We start from the raw sequence: 12,443 nt of genomic DNA, 5'->3' as shown, positions 1-12,443 counted from the left end.
TTGGCATACCTGATTTTTCATCTCTCACCATCACCCATGGGCAGCTCTGGCTTCTGTTTAAGTGTCCCTCAGACTACTGTATACCCCTGTTTGTCACTCTCAGGACACTGCCCTCATGGAGGCTATTGTCCTGCACAAAATGAGCCACTGAGTCTACTCCTGCTCACTCTCCTCCTCAGCATCCTTCACACATATTCATGTTTCTCATGCACCATACTTGCCATTGTGCAGTATTTCTCAGTCACGAATCCAGTTAGGCCTCTGCATATGGCTTCCCTTTGGGATAAACTGAAAAGCCATTCACTCTGCTTCGCACAAAGTTGTCTCACCCACACCCACCTGTTTAACCTGCATGTATTTGCTGTGGCCAAACATCGGTGTCTCACGTCTGAAATCTGTAGACATGCCCACACTTCCATCTCGGAAAAGGCTTTGGCTTTGACCCTGTGGCAGGCTTCTACTTAACCTCAATGACCCATTGCAAACATCATCTTCCCTCCAAAGTCACTTCACATCCTGTAATCTCCTTATGAACTCTTGTCCTTGGAGATAATGACTGATGTTTCTTTTTTCCCCTCCACTCCATGATGCTATCCAAGATCAGAAAGTACTGTCATCAGCATATTCTGCACAGCTCCTGTTGTAAATTGGTGAAGATTAGATTCAGGGCTTCATGCATGCTGGGCAAGCACATTACCAACCAAGCTGCATCCCCAGCCCAAGGCTCAGAATCTTTAGGAGTAAAAGTAAAAGAACTAGTAGTTAGCTAAGAGCTAAGTTTATTGCCAGATTTGTAGTAAAATTCTAAAGCCCTGTACTCTCTGCGCTGTAGGGATAGCCAACTTTTTCTTCAGTGAAGGTAAAAACCAGGCCTCAGTTTGGCTAGTCCTGCTCATGAGCTCTGTGTTCCTCTTAGCCCCGTGTTTATGTGAATGTACACCTACTTGTAGCAGCAAAGCAATAATTGTGTAGACACTTGGAATAGGAAAGTTTTAGTTTCAGAAGATTAAAAAGTCAATGATACCTTCCTTTTACAGTCACCATTTTACCGATTCGAAAACAAGACGTCATTGGCATCGTACGTTCTGAGCTAATTGCCCTCAGTGAGCAGCATAGGGAATTCCACAGGGATCCCAAAGAGCTGGTAGTCACATGTGTGCTTCTCGAAGGTGCAATGAGAAGCTTGGTGGAAGGCATCCGAGTACTCTGCAATGGACTTAAAGAGCACCAGCAACGCCAGACCATTGTTTCTGCTGCAAAGAAAAGGAGTGTGACAACAATTAAAATTTAGAGGCATATCGCAGCCCCCCACCCCCACCCCGGCAGTCCAATTAGTCACTATAGCCTTGAAAGGGTCATTGGAAACTCTCTGTTGAGTGAAACACTACCCAAGTTAGCATGACAAAAATGACATCCATTGATGCACCACTGCTATGACAAGGTCCTTTCTCTCTGACAAGGATGCCGGCTTCCTTCAGAGTGACCCTAGACGCTTAGTTCCATGTTCTGCTCTTCAAAGCAAAACCCTGAGCATGCTACCATACTGCATGGTTGCCACTGATACCAAAGCCAGGGGCACCAGTAGCTGGTAAAACGTCTTGTACTAGTAGTAGGTTAATTAGCAACCTTTCTAATTCTAAAAGTGTATCACCTGACTGGCTTAAGGCAAAGGAGGATTCAGCAGTTTGGAAGTGCCAGGAGGGCTGGAGATATAGCTCAATTTGTTTAAGTGCTTGTTTTGCAAGCATGAGAACCTGAGTTCAATCCCCAGAGTCCACATGCTGGGTGTTGTAGCAAGCACTTGAACTCAGTGCTAGAGAGACCAAGATAGGGGATTCCTAGAGTTTGCTGGCCAGGCAGTCTAGTCTATTTAGTGAGTTACAAGCCAGTAAGAAAGCTTGTCTCTTAGAAAGAAAAGAAAGAAAGAAAAAAGAAAGACAGACAGACAGACAGACAGACAGACAGAGAGAAAGAGAGAGAGAATTTTCCTCAGTGGACAAAGCACTTTTCACGCAAACATAACAACCCAAGTCAGGATTCCCAGAAGTCACATAAAACCAGATGTTCATCAGTGTGCCTATGGGAGGTAGAGACAGGAGGATTCCCAGAAGCGTACAGACCAACTGGCCTGATACACGAGATCCTCAACAAGAGCCCTGCCACAAAAGCAAGGGTGGAACGTAATTCCAAAGAACCACATTTGTCCCGTGACCTCCAAAAGCCTCAAAGGACATACACATATCCCCACTCACACAAGAACATTCTCAGACACACATATATCATAATTCATACATACACACAAACATACATTTTTGTAATGTGCCTGAGTGCCTGAGGAATGACACTCTAGGTTGCCCTCTGACCTCACACACACACAAACACAGATATAAGTTCACTGGCACACACATGCACCAGCATACACATGAACAAGAATACATACCCAAAGATATCGTGAATGCCTTGCTCATCAATCCCAGGCAGGACTATAAATGTCCTTTCCTATGACCGTTGCTTAAATACTCACTACAGGCACAGAGAAGCAAAGAACAGAAGCATGCTACTGGCAACAAATGCATATGCTCCTGGGTCAACTTTAACATCCTTGCATGTTCATCACAGATTATTTTGCCATGTTTCCACATGGCCTGCTACTTTTCATGGCATATCTGCTTTACTATTTAGTCACCTCAAAATAACCAATCACTGACAAATCTTCTAGCCATGTTTCTCCTTAAGAATGAACCTCTGTCTATCTATCCCATGGTCAGGGCTCTCCTTCATTTCCATTTAGAGGCCTCCTGCTTGCTTTTTTCCCTGGGTGAGCTCCATGATGCTCCTTTGAATCTGACTACATCACTCCCAGCCCAGCAGCCTTTCATGGCTTTCCCACTCCTACCTCTGTGGGTTTGCAATGAATTCATATAAGAAATCTCTTAGACACTTGTTGCTGAGGGCTGTCATGACAACTTGCTCCAAACTGGATGGCTAAGGACACCAAATATTTTGTCTCTGAGTTCTGAAAGCCAGAGGTTAAAATTAAAGACGTAGACAGAGCTGAGAGCTCAGATGAGGCATCTGTCCAGACATCTTACCAGCTCTCAGTAACACTTGGTGACCTTGGAGACAGGTTGCTGTGTTTCCTGCCTTCTTTATTTCTACTCGGGGTCTGTGTCTCATTTCTTTCCCTTTTCTCATAAGAGACATTGGTCATTCACGTTCCCTAGTTGATCCAAGATGATCTCATCTTAATATCATTACCAGAATCTGTACAGATCCAGTGCCCAAATGAGGCTCCAGTCGCAGGTACCAGGATTTGGGAATGCATTTGGGGAATATACATTGGTAGTGTATGTATGATGGCACCTGCAAGCTAAATACAAGCCCTGAGTCCTTGTAAGTCTTGCCTCCATGGTCCTCATGATGTAGCCCCATGATCATTTGTTTCTAGTTACCTCGATTGGCTTCATTATCACACACATTCATTGTGACAGGCCACTAAACACCTGCTGGACTCCTCTACTGCCACAAGGCCACTTCCCATCATCCTCACAGAGAATGCTATTCAGCCCTGGCTCCCATCTTACCTGTCACCACCTGCCAAGACAGTGTTTCCATTGTCACAAGGGAAGCTTTACACCACAGTTTTCTTTGGCTTTTGCCTATAACACAAAAAAATTCAACGGCTGGTTTTTAACTTTTCCTTTATTCTCTGAGAAGTTCACACACATGTATTTTAATCATAGACACCCCTACCTCTCACTTTCACCTTCTCCTCCTAGATTCCCTGTCTTCCCTTCTCAACATTGTATCTTCTTTTTTTCATTTATTATCCATTGAGTTTATGAGCCAGGTATGGCAATGCATACCTTTAATCTGAGCACTCAGAAGGCAGAGGTAGAGGATCTCTGTGAGTTCCAGGCCAACCTGATTTGCAGAGTGAGTTCCAAGGTTCTGTCTTCAAAAAACAAACAAACAAACAAACAAAAATAAACATAATACAATTCTTGGAGTTAGTACTGTCTTTATGACCATAAGTGCTGGTTTATCTAGTTGAACATGAACAACCTCTATGTGGTCACAACTGTGAAAAAAACTAACTCTGTCCCCAGCCTAGCAATCAATTGCAAATAGCTCTTAGCTAAAAATGGGGCCTCCTAAGCACCAACGTATGTGGTATCTTAGGCAAGGAGGTCTTGCCATTGAGTTCTTGTGAGCAACTGAGAGCAAAGGTACTAGCCTATATGGTTATAGGGGTCTCGAGAGCACTATTGACCAAGAACTTAAAGAAAGGAATCCCACAGTGGGAACTCAGCTTTTTGCTTGGTAGCCTATGGCTTCTGAACAATTCTCCATTTTTAAACCAGGAGATTCATGTAAAACCCTGAACTCTAGGCTTTTCTTCAGCAATTCCATCCTGGTTTCTGGTGTTGCAGCACAAGACTGGCCCTGAGTAGAAGCTGTACCTGACACCTTCAGCTCTCAATGAACCTGCATTTGCCCTCAGGCCTGTGGCACATACTTGCACTCACACTAGGCCCTACTGGTACACGAGTTTGTTCTCTATCCTCAGACTGAGTTAAACCTGACTATTCTCTCAACAGGGCATCCTTAAGTAATCCTTAGCTGTCTCTCCAACTTGATCCTGATGAAGAGAAACCACACACACACACACACACACACACACACACACACACACACACACACTCCCACCCTAGTTGATATTTATGTGCTTTTTCAGCCTCTCTTTTTCAAGGACTATTCTATGCTCTATAACGTAGTTAAACTCCAAGCCACAGCATTGTGGCCCTGGCAGATGGTTACTTTCCAGAAGTACCACCACCTTCTTACCCAGAAATCCCTAAATGCTTCTCATTTTTATTCTCACTTTTCTGTTTCGAGGCTGCAGCAGGTGCTGACTCTCTTTAACCTGGTGTCATTGACACTAAAATGCCATGGAGAGTAGAAAACACTGGTAAATGGGTTTGAACCAATTTAGACCCTGGAGGTGACTTTGTAGACGAAGATGTGAGGTGTCACTAGCCTAAGCTTTTGTGAGCCTGATGGAGGTGCAGTATTTTGTGTCTTTCTGATGTAAATTATCAATAAAAAGGCAGGAATGAACACTTGAAATCAGGAAACATAATAAAACCAGAGCTGGTGAAGGGGTTTAGCAAAGCCCAGTTTTCTTGAGGATGATCTATGGAAGTTTCCTTGACCTTGAGGTCGCCAATAGCAGCAGCTGTGGGGAGGAGGGCTTGGGCAAAAGACTTCATCTCATGTGGCCTCTACTTCATGATGTAGTTGAACTAAGCAAATGTTTAGTTCGTATGACTCAATTAAGACAAGGTACTGGCACTGATGGATATTAGGGACTGTAGAGCAACATCTTCATTTTTATTCTTAAGAAAAAAAGAAAAGAGTCCTAAGAATGAGACTTCAAATTTTAGCTGTTACAGGGACCAAACAATGAGTTGGAGGGCACATACACCCCATCTGAAGAGGCAGCTGACACTAAACTTGAGCCACAGTGACATCCGGAGAGTTTATTGTCCACTCTTTCAAACTCACGAGAAAATTTGGTTTTTGTGAAATGACCAATATTAAATATTGTTGATTAATTCAATTACTTCCACTCCATTGTCCATTCAGAACACAAATATGAACCATCACTAAATAATCCTTTGTCCAAAGGGAAATAATTCCATCTCTTGCTAATGCCCTTCCCCCACCCCACCCCCCACTCCCCAGGGGATTTTACTCATCAGCTTATCCGTTCAGAACCCTGCCTCCACACTGATTCCCCGCATCTAACTGTCCACCATTCTTCACTTTCTCCTTAAATTGCAAAAAAAAAAAAAAAAAAAAAAAAAAAAAAAAAAAAAAAAAAAAAAAAAAAAAAAAAAAAAAATTGAATTCAGCAATCAGCCATCCAAGAAAATTTTAATTGAAAGGGTAAATTGCTGCAATTACTCCTCTGCTTTCCTTGGAAACGTGTTTTCTAGAAGCACAGGATGCTTCCAAATTCCTCCTACTTTTGTTACCAAAGCTGAAGTCCTGGAATGAAGGAAACTCACCGGAGTTTCCTACTCCCGCCCCCAACCCTCCCACCTCCCCCCCCCCCCCGCAGTGATCAAAGATCGAGGTGGACCTTGGTTTCTCAGCTTCAAAGCTTGCCCCCACTGGCCTCCAGTAGCTATAATCAACTTGGCCTCCTTTCTAAGAATATTGTTTGTCTGTTTTCTCAAAATGAGCTAGCAGTACAGGTTCTCAGAGCCACTTCAGCTGTCTATCCTGATTCCGGATCTTCATAGCGGAGCTGCCAAGAGAGAATGGTCAGGTATTCAACTTTGATCTCAGTGAAGAGCCCTGTGGTCAAGAAAATAGTGCCATTTAACCAGGAAACCCAGCCTCTGCAGACAAGGCTCTAACTATTCTTCTGTGCCTTCACAGTCCTGCCTCTGTTACTTGAACAGCCGCATTGCATTCTGGCACCTGTGTTGTTCTCTATTATATCTTCGGGTGTGACCTTGGGGCATCTGTATTTTCATCTGACACACATGGTTCGTTTTGCAACAACTGAACCCACTGTGAGTTGTGGTCAATTGAGAAGAGGCTCTCCTTTGAAGGTTGTGTTTTAAGGGGTCTGAATTAAGAGGAAAACATTTGTTTTGCTTATTTACTGGGATAAAAGGACTTTTATATTTACCAATAAATCAGTCCCAATTTGAGCAATGGTGGTTTCTTTACAGCTTCAGAAAGTGGTCCACTGAGCGCCAACATATTTTCCGTGTTGGTTCAGTAATAAAATAATGTTCGGTAAATGAAAGCCCTTGGCGTTGGTTTGGATTTCTTTTCTGAACTTTTTATACAAAACACTTCTGTTCTATTAGTATAATCCGATTTGGCTAGCTTCTCTTGGTCAAAGAAAGGGGGGGGGGCATTATGAGAAAGCCAGGAACAAAGGATTTCCCACCCCCTCCTTGCGCTTTTGATCCCTGCCTGGTCATAACAGGCCTCAGACAACAGCCAATAACTTCCGTCTTCAAAGGAGGAGAAACAGGCTTAACATGAATGCATCTCCCAGTGATGGCAAGAGGCTTGTGGCTGCTCTTCTGACCCCCATACGCAACCACTTTCTGCCTTCTGTGATGGATACAATTACCATTTTACCTACAGAGAAATCCCCACTACTGTTTTATGGCCAGCGAATTTGCCAGCCCGTGACTAACACAGGCGTGGTGTTGAACTTTACCATTTCACACTGTGTTTATGTTAAGATAAAGAAGGTGAAGCACTGAGAACCTTTTATTCTGTGCAAAAATACACCAATAAGTTTTCAAATGATCCACCATAGCAAGGTTTTGATGTATGAGTCTCTTTGCTGATGTAGCAATTGTTTTCCCCAGATAAATAAAAATAAAAAAATTGATACTGTCCTGAATCTTCACAAACTAGAAAAAATAGTTATAATTTGAGGGAAATTTTCTTGCTCAGCAACTCTATGTTCAATTAACCGCAGGAGCTGGGCTGTTGGTGCTATCAGATTAGCTTAAGAAACTGCTCAGACCCTTTAAGTTTTTTAGACTGGATTTTCCTGGGTATCTTCTCTCTTTCCATAGCCTTCCACATATTCTGCCCCCTTCCTCTTCTGCTCCTTCTATACATTCCATCTACTTCGCCTCAAACTGTGAGGGCTGACTGAAGCCCTGGCCTGCCATGATACCAGCAGAAAATAAAAAATACTTGAAAAGTTAAAGGGTTACAATCCCCACTCATCACGAGGTAAGTTGCTTCTCACAGTCAGTGCTCCGTTTTTCCCTACATCCTTTCTTTTCATGAGTCCTATATACTTATTCCTTGTCTTTTTTTTTCTCATTCTCTTACAACACATTAGTTAATACCATTCTCCTTGGAAAGATTCCAGACCATTTGAGCCTATAATCTAGTTAGGGTGTCAAGATGGAAGCAACTTACAGGTAAATAAACAACACAAAGACATCTATTTAGAAAGATCTGCCCTTCATCTCAGAACACTGTTAAAATCTTACACTTGTTTTAGTCATCCAGCGAATAAAAGAGCAGACCATTAACCGCTGACCCTGCCTCGAATTCATGTAGCATTCTCTGTACAGGGCAAGGATGTATTTCTGCAACTGAGTTCCTTTGAGTATCTGCTATATCCTCGATATAATGCTAAGCTCTTCACTGTAGCAGGTCTTCTTTTTTTTAATGAATAAAATTTACTCCAGGAAGAAGAGATGATGACACATGACACAAGTATCTGTATGACAATGCAGAGTGTGATGAGTGTCACGAAAGATATATCAACTAATTTTATAATTCAAAAGAGGAGACGGATGACTTCTCTCCCAGGGAATTGCTTCAAGGGGTTGCTTATTGTGCCAGCCTAGAAGAGATGCCAATCTCCATCACATTAGTGTCTGTGGTCCTGGAGTCATCTGTCTACACTGCCACTTGTTGCCTTTGCACTGCTCAGTCATGTTTGCAGATATTCCATCTGGACACTCTAACTAGATTATAGGCTCAAAAGGGGCTGGCGTTTTGTCATATTTTATACCATTGCTTCACAGCCTCCCACATAACGGCCATGCAATAAATATTTGATTTTATATAATGAATTCTTCTGAACCTATTCACTATCCCAGCTCTATGGTGTATGCAGGGGAGTTACAAAAACAAACCTAAGTGTAATAAATATAGATGAAGTCCATGGCGTAGAACTTTCCCCAATACCATGTGTGACACACCAGTGTGCAGCATCTTGAGAGTCAAAACAGTGGCAGCCAATTTCTGCAGATAGGGATCCTGCCGGGTACTGTCCCCACGGGAAGGGGGAGTCTGAACAGAGTCTTGCAGGGCAGCGGCAATTTGTCAGGTGGACAGACAGAGGTGTCAGTGATACATGAAGAAAATGCACAGAGGACTAAAACAGCAAAAGAATAGGAAAGAGAAGTTGGGATAAGAAATGTCTTTATTAGTCACACTAATATCTTATTGTAATTCTATCTATGTATGTAGGATGTGGATTTAAGTCATAAGCCATCCTTGCAGTAGGGCTCTCTTGAGAAACACACACACACACACATATTTTACAGATATACATGTTTTACATATATATGTTTTATATATAATTAAATCAGATACTTCAAAATAGTAACTATTGTCTCACATCTAAGGAGCTAAGTACCCAATAGTTGCTCAGTCCTTGAGACAGGCTACCTCAGCATCAGGAGTAGCCCCACAATAGCTATCTCATACTAGATAAGCAGAGAACCATAAGTTTCTTAGGTGACAAGGGTAGGGGCCTCCACAGTCTCAGTCTTTCCCTGAAGACCTGGAGTGTTCCTGGAGAGCCACTGGTCCTCAATCACTGATAAAAAGCTGGAACCACAGGTTCTACTGTCAGCAAAGGATTCAGCAGCATCACCAACAGGGTGAATCTACTTGGGGGTGGGGAGGGAAGGCCAATCAAGCAAAAGACAAATAACCTTCTTCTGCCATGTACTCTTTTTGAACAGGGTATACCAAAAGGTGCCATCCATATTTGGGATGAGTCTTCCCACATCAGTTCAGGTGATTTTAAATTGTAGAAGTTGACACAACTAAACATCATAATTCTTAAGTGTGTGTGTGTTCCTCTTTAGCATATTATTGTGAATTAAAACCCAATTTAAAAACATAAATGGTTTGGAATCACAAATGATCCTTTCCTTCTGCCTCATAGAACCTCTTGAATCTGTGTCCCCATAAAATAAACAACTTAGTCAGTTATGCCCTCCTAGGGCCATGGCTGCTTCCCACTGCAAAGAAGGAGCTTCAGCACATAAGTCATTGCCCATCATTCACACTGTGATGGCTTATTAAGGAAGAATCACAAGAATGGTGTTTTCTTTTTAGCAATCTTATTAAAGTAGCAATAGAACATGAAACTGGTAAGTCTCCAGTTAAAGCTATAGGCCATAGCCACTTCCATGCAGCATCTCTGAGATTTTTCCAGGATTCCAACAGGAAGCAAGCAAGCTGAAGAGATTTGAACCTTTTCCATAGCTGGACCTTATTGTCACCTGACACTGCTTCCCTATGGCTACCTTCTCTGCAAAATCAATAGTAACGGTCATAGCCTTATGTCTTCCAGAGACTTTTCTTCTGTGTGATGCAAAAGGGTATGCCACTGGGCCAGTGGACATCACACTTCAAATCTCCCTCTGAATTAGGACAATTCTAAATGTGGATACTCTCAGCCAGCATTTCTGAATTTGAGTATGACTTGAGTGTAAGTATCCAACTGACAAATTAAGAGACTAGATATAAAGGTAGAATTCCGAGCTCACAAAACTGAGAAACAAATTATGAATGAGCCCAACCAAGAAGAGAAATGGCAACTCATTTCAACTCATTTCAAAACCCTCTTAGGTTCTCAAGGGATATTGATGATGCTATTGGGACATTTTAAAAATGCGGTATGTGTCAGGGCCAGGTAGGGGTCAGATGTTCACAGCATTGATTTCTATTTGTCTTTTTCTTCCTAGCAGTACTTCCCAAGTTCCTTAGAGCAAAGAGTTTTCTCTGGAGTCATAGTGACTGTGTTTTTACAAGTTCTGGAATAATGCAACTTGATTCTATCTTGCAAGCTGAGAACTTGATTCTAACATTCGAGCTGGGAAATATCTGGTCCTAATTACAGTTCTGTCATCCTCTGTATCTCTCCTGGGATCTGTGCCAGACTGAGGTCACAAGACAGAGTTGTTGACGTAGCTCAGGCTATCATTTCTGGCTAAATTGGACTTCTTTGTGCTATCATATCTTCAAAGGCAATCAGTGTGTCACTAAGACCTACAAAAGTCCCAACTGTTCCATACCTCTGCTATTCCCTGAAGAAATCCTTTGATCCCTCTTCCCCATTCTACCTAGAGCCCTTCTATATTTCACACCAACTGGTCACCTATCTCAAAAAACATGAATATTAATTTGCTCTTCTCTTCTTCCTCTTTCTTCTCCTCCTCCTCCTCCTCTTCTTCCCCGCCCCTTTTCTTGCTCTGGATCTTTCTCTTGATCTCTCTCAAATATGAACAGGAAAAATTTAATAGAAAAAATATTAGCCAGTAAATTAAAATTACCTACAAAGAAGCTAAACTAAACACTAAGTAACACAGTAATGTATTTCTCCATCACCTGGGGAAATGTTGTTGGTGAGGACAATCACTATAATGGTTTCCAGAGCTTGGGAAAATCCTCAGAAATGGGGTCATCTATGATTTCACAGTGTTTTGGCATTTATTGCTCCTGCTTTCTGGGATTATAGCTCTTTATCAGTTTACTATGGTTGAACCAAGAAAGAGATAATACACAGATTTCCAAGATAATACACTGCTTTCTGGGATTATAGCTCTTTATCAGTTTACTATGGTTGAACCAAGAAAGAGATAATACACAGATTTCCAAGGAAATGAAGATTCTGTGAAGACATTTTAAAATATTTGTGTGTGTGCACACACGCACATCCATGTAAACATAGAGATGGCTATGAGGCCAAAAGAAGGCATCAGATCCTAGATCAGGAATTACAGATGTTTGTCTGTGGACCACTTGATGTGGGCGTTGAGAACCAAACTCCAGTCCTCTGCAAGAGCAGCAAGCATGCTAACAACCACTAAGAAATTTCTCCAGTTAATTCATGAAAATGGTTAAGAAAATTTAGAAGAATGGTGTCTTCGTGTTGCAACATGATTTTTAATTAAAATTTGAGAATTCCACGTGTAAATGCTATATTATATCATTTCTACCCACTCCTTTTTCCTCCAACCCCTCCCTGATCGTATGTCTCTCTTTCTTTTCCCCTGTTACACCGCTCCTCAGCATTAGCTTCCAGCATCAATCAGAGTGGGTCTGCTCTGCGCTGGCTGTGTAGGGAAAGGTTGAGGTGGGAATAAATATCCCTGGAGGTCAGTAGACTAAGGGAGATCAACACATCTGCCCTTTGAGACATTAAGGACCCTGGAAAATAATGGGCTGAGTCTAGGGCTTAGTTGGATGCTCTTATGGAAGCCAGTCTTGAAGTCATTGCTCTTCTAAAGCCAACGGATAAAAGAAAATGAGATGATGTTGGTTGATTTCATCAGTGATAATAAGAATGGGGTCCACTTTGCCAGCATGACAAGCTTGTTAGGAGCCACGGTGAGCGTGACAACATTCGCCATTACAAGATGGCACGGACATCCTGTGTTCCCACAAGTAAACAACTAACTGCGCAGGTGCAAAAGGCAAAAGTGAGCCAAGCCACTGCCCATCCCGGGGCATAATATGGGGTGATGAGTGAACAGACAATCAGAAGTGAACACGCCACTCTAGGGTACATATAGCAGTGCCTTTCCCGGGCTTGGGGTCTTCTGCTTCTGCTGATACAAGAATAAAGCCTCGCTGTA

Source organism: Arvicanthis niloticus, chromosome 14 (genome assembly GCF_011762505.2).
Source record: "Arvicanthis niloticus isolate mArvNil1 chromosome 14, mArvNil1.pat.X, whole genome shotgun sequence".
In the NCBI taxonomy this organism is placed as follows: domain Eukaryota; kingdom Metazoa; phylum Chordata; class Mammalia; order Rodentia; family Muridae; genus Arvicanthis; species Arvicanthis niloticus.
This window is presented reverse-complemented; position numbering follows the sequence as displayed.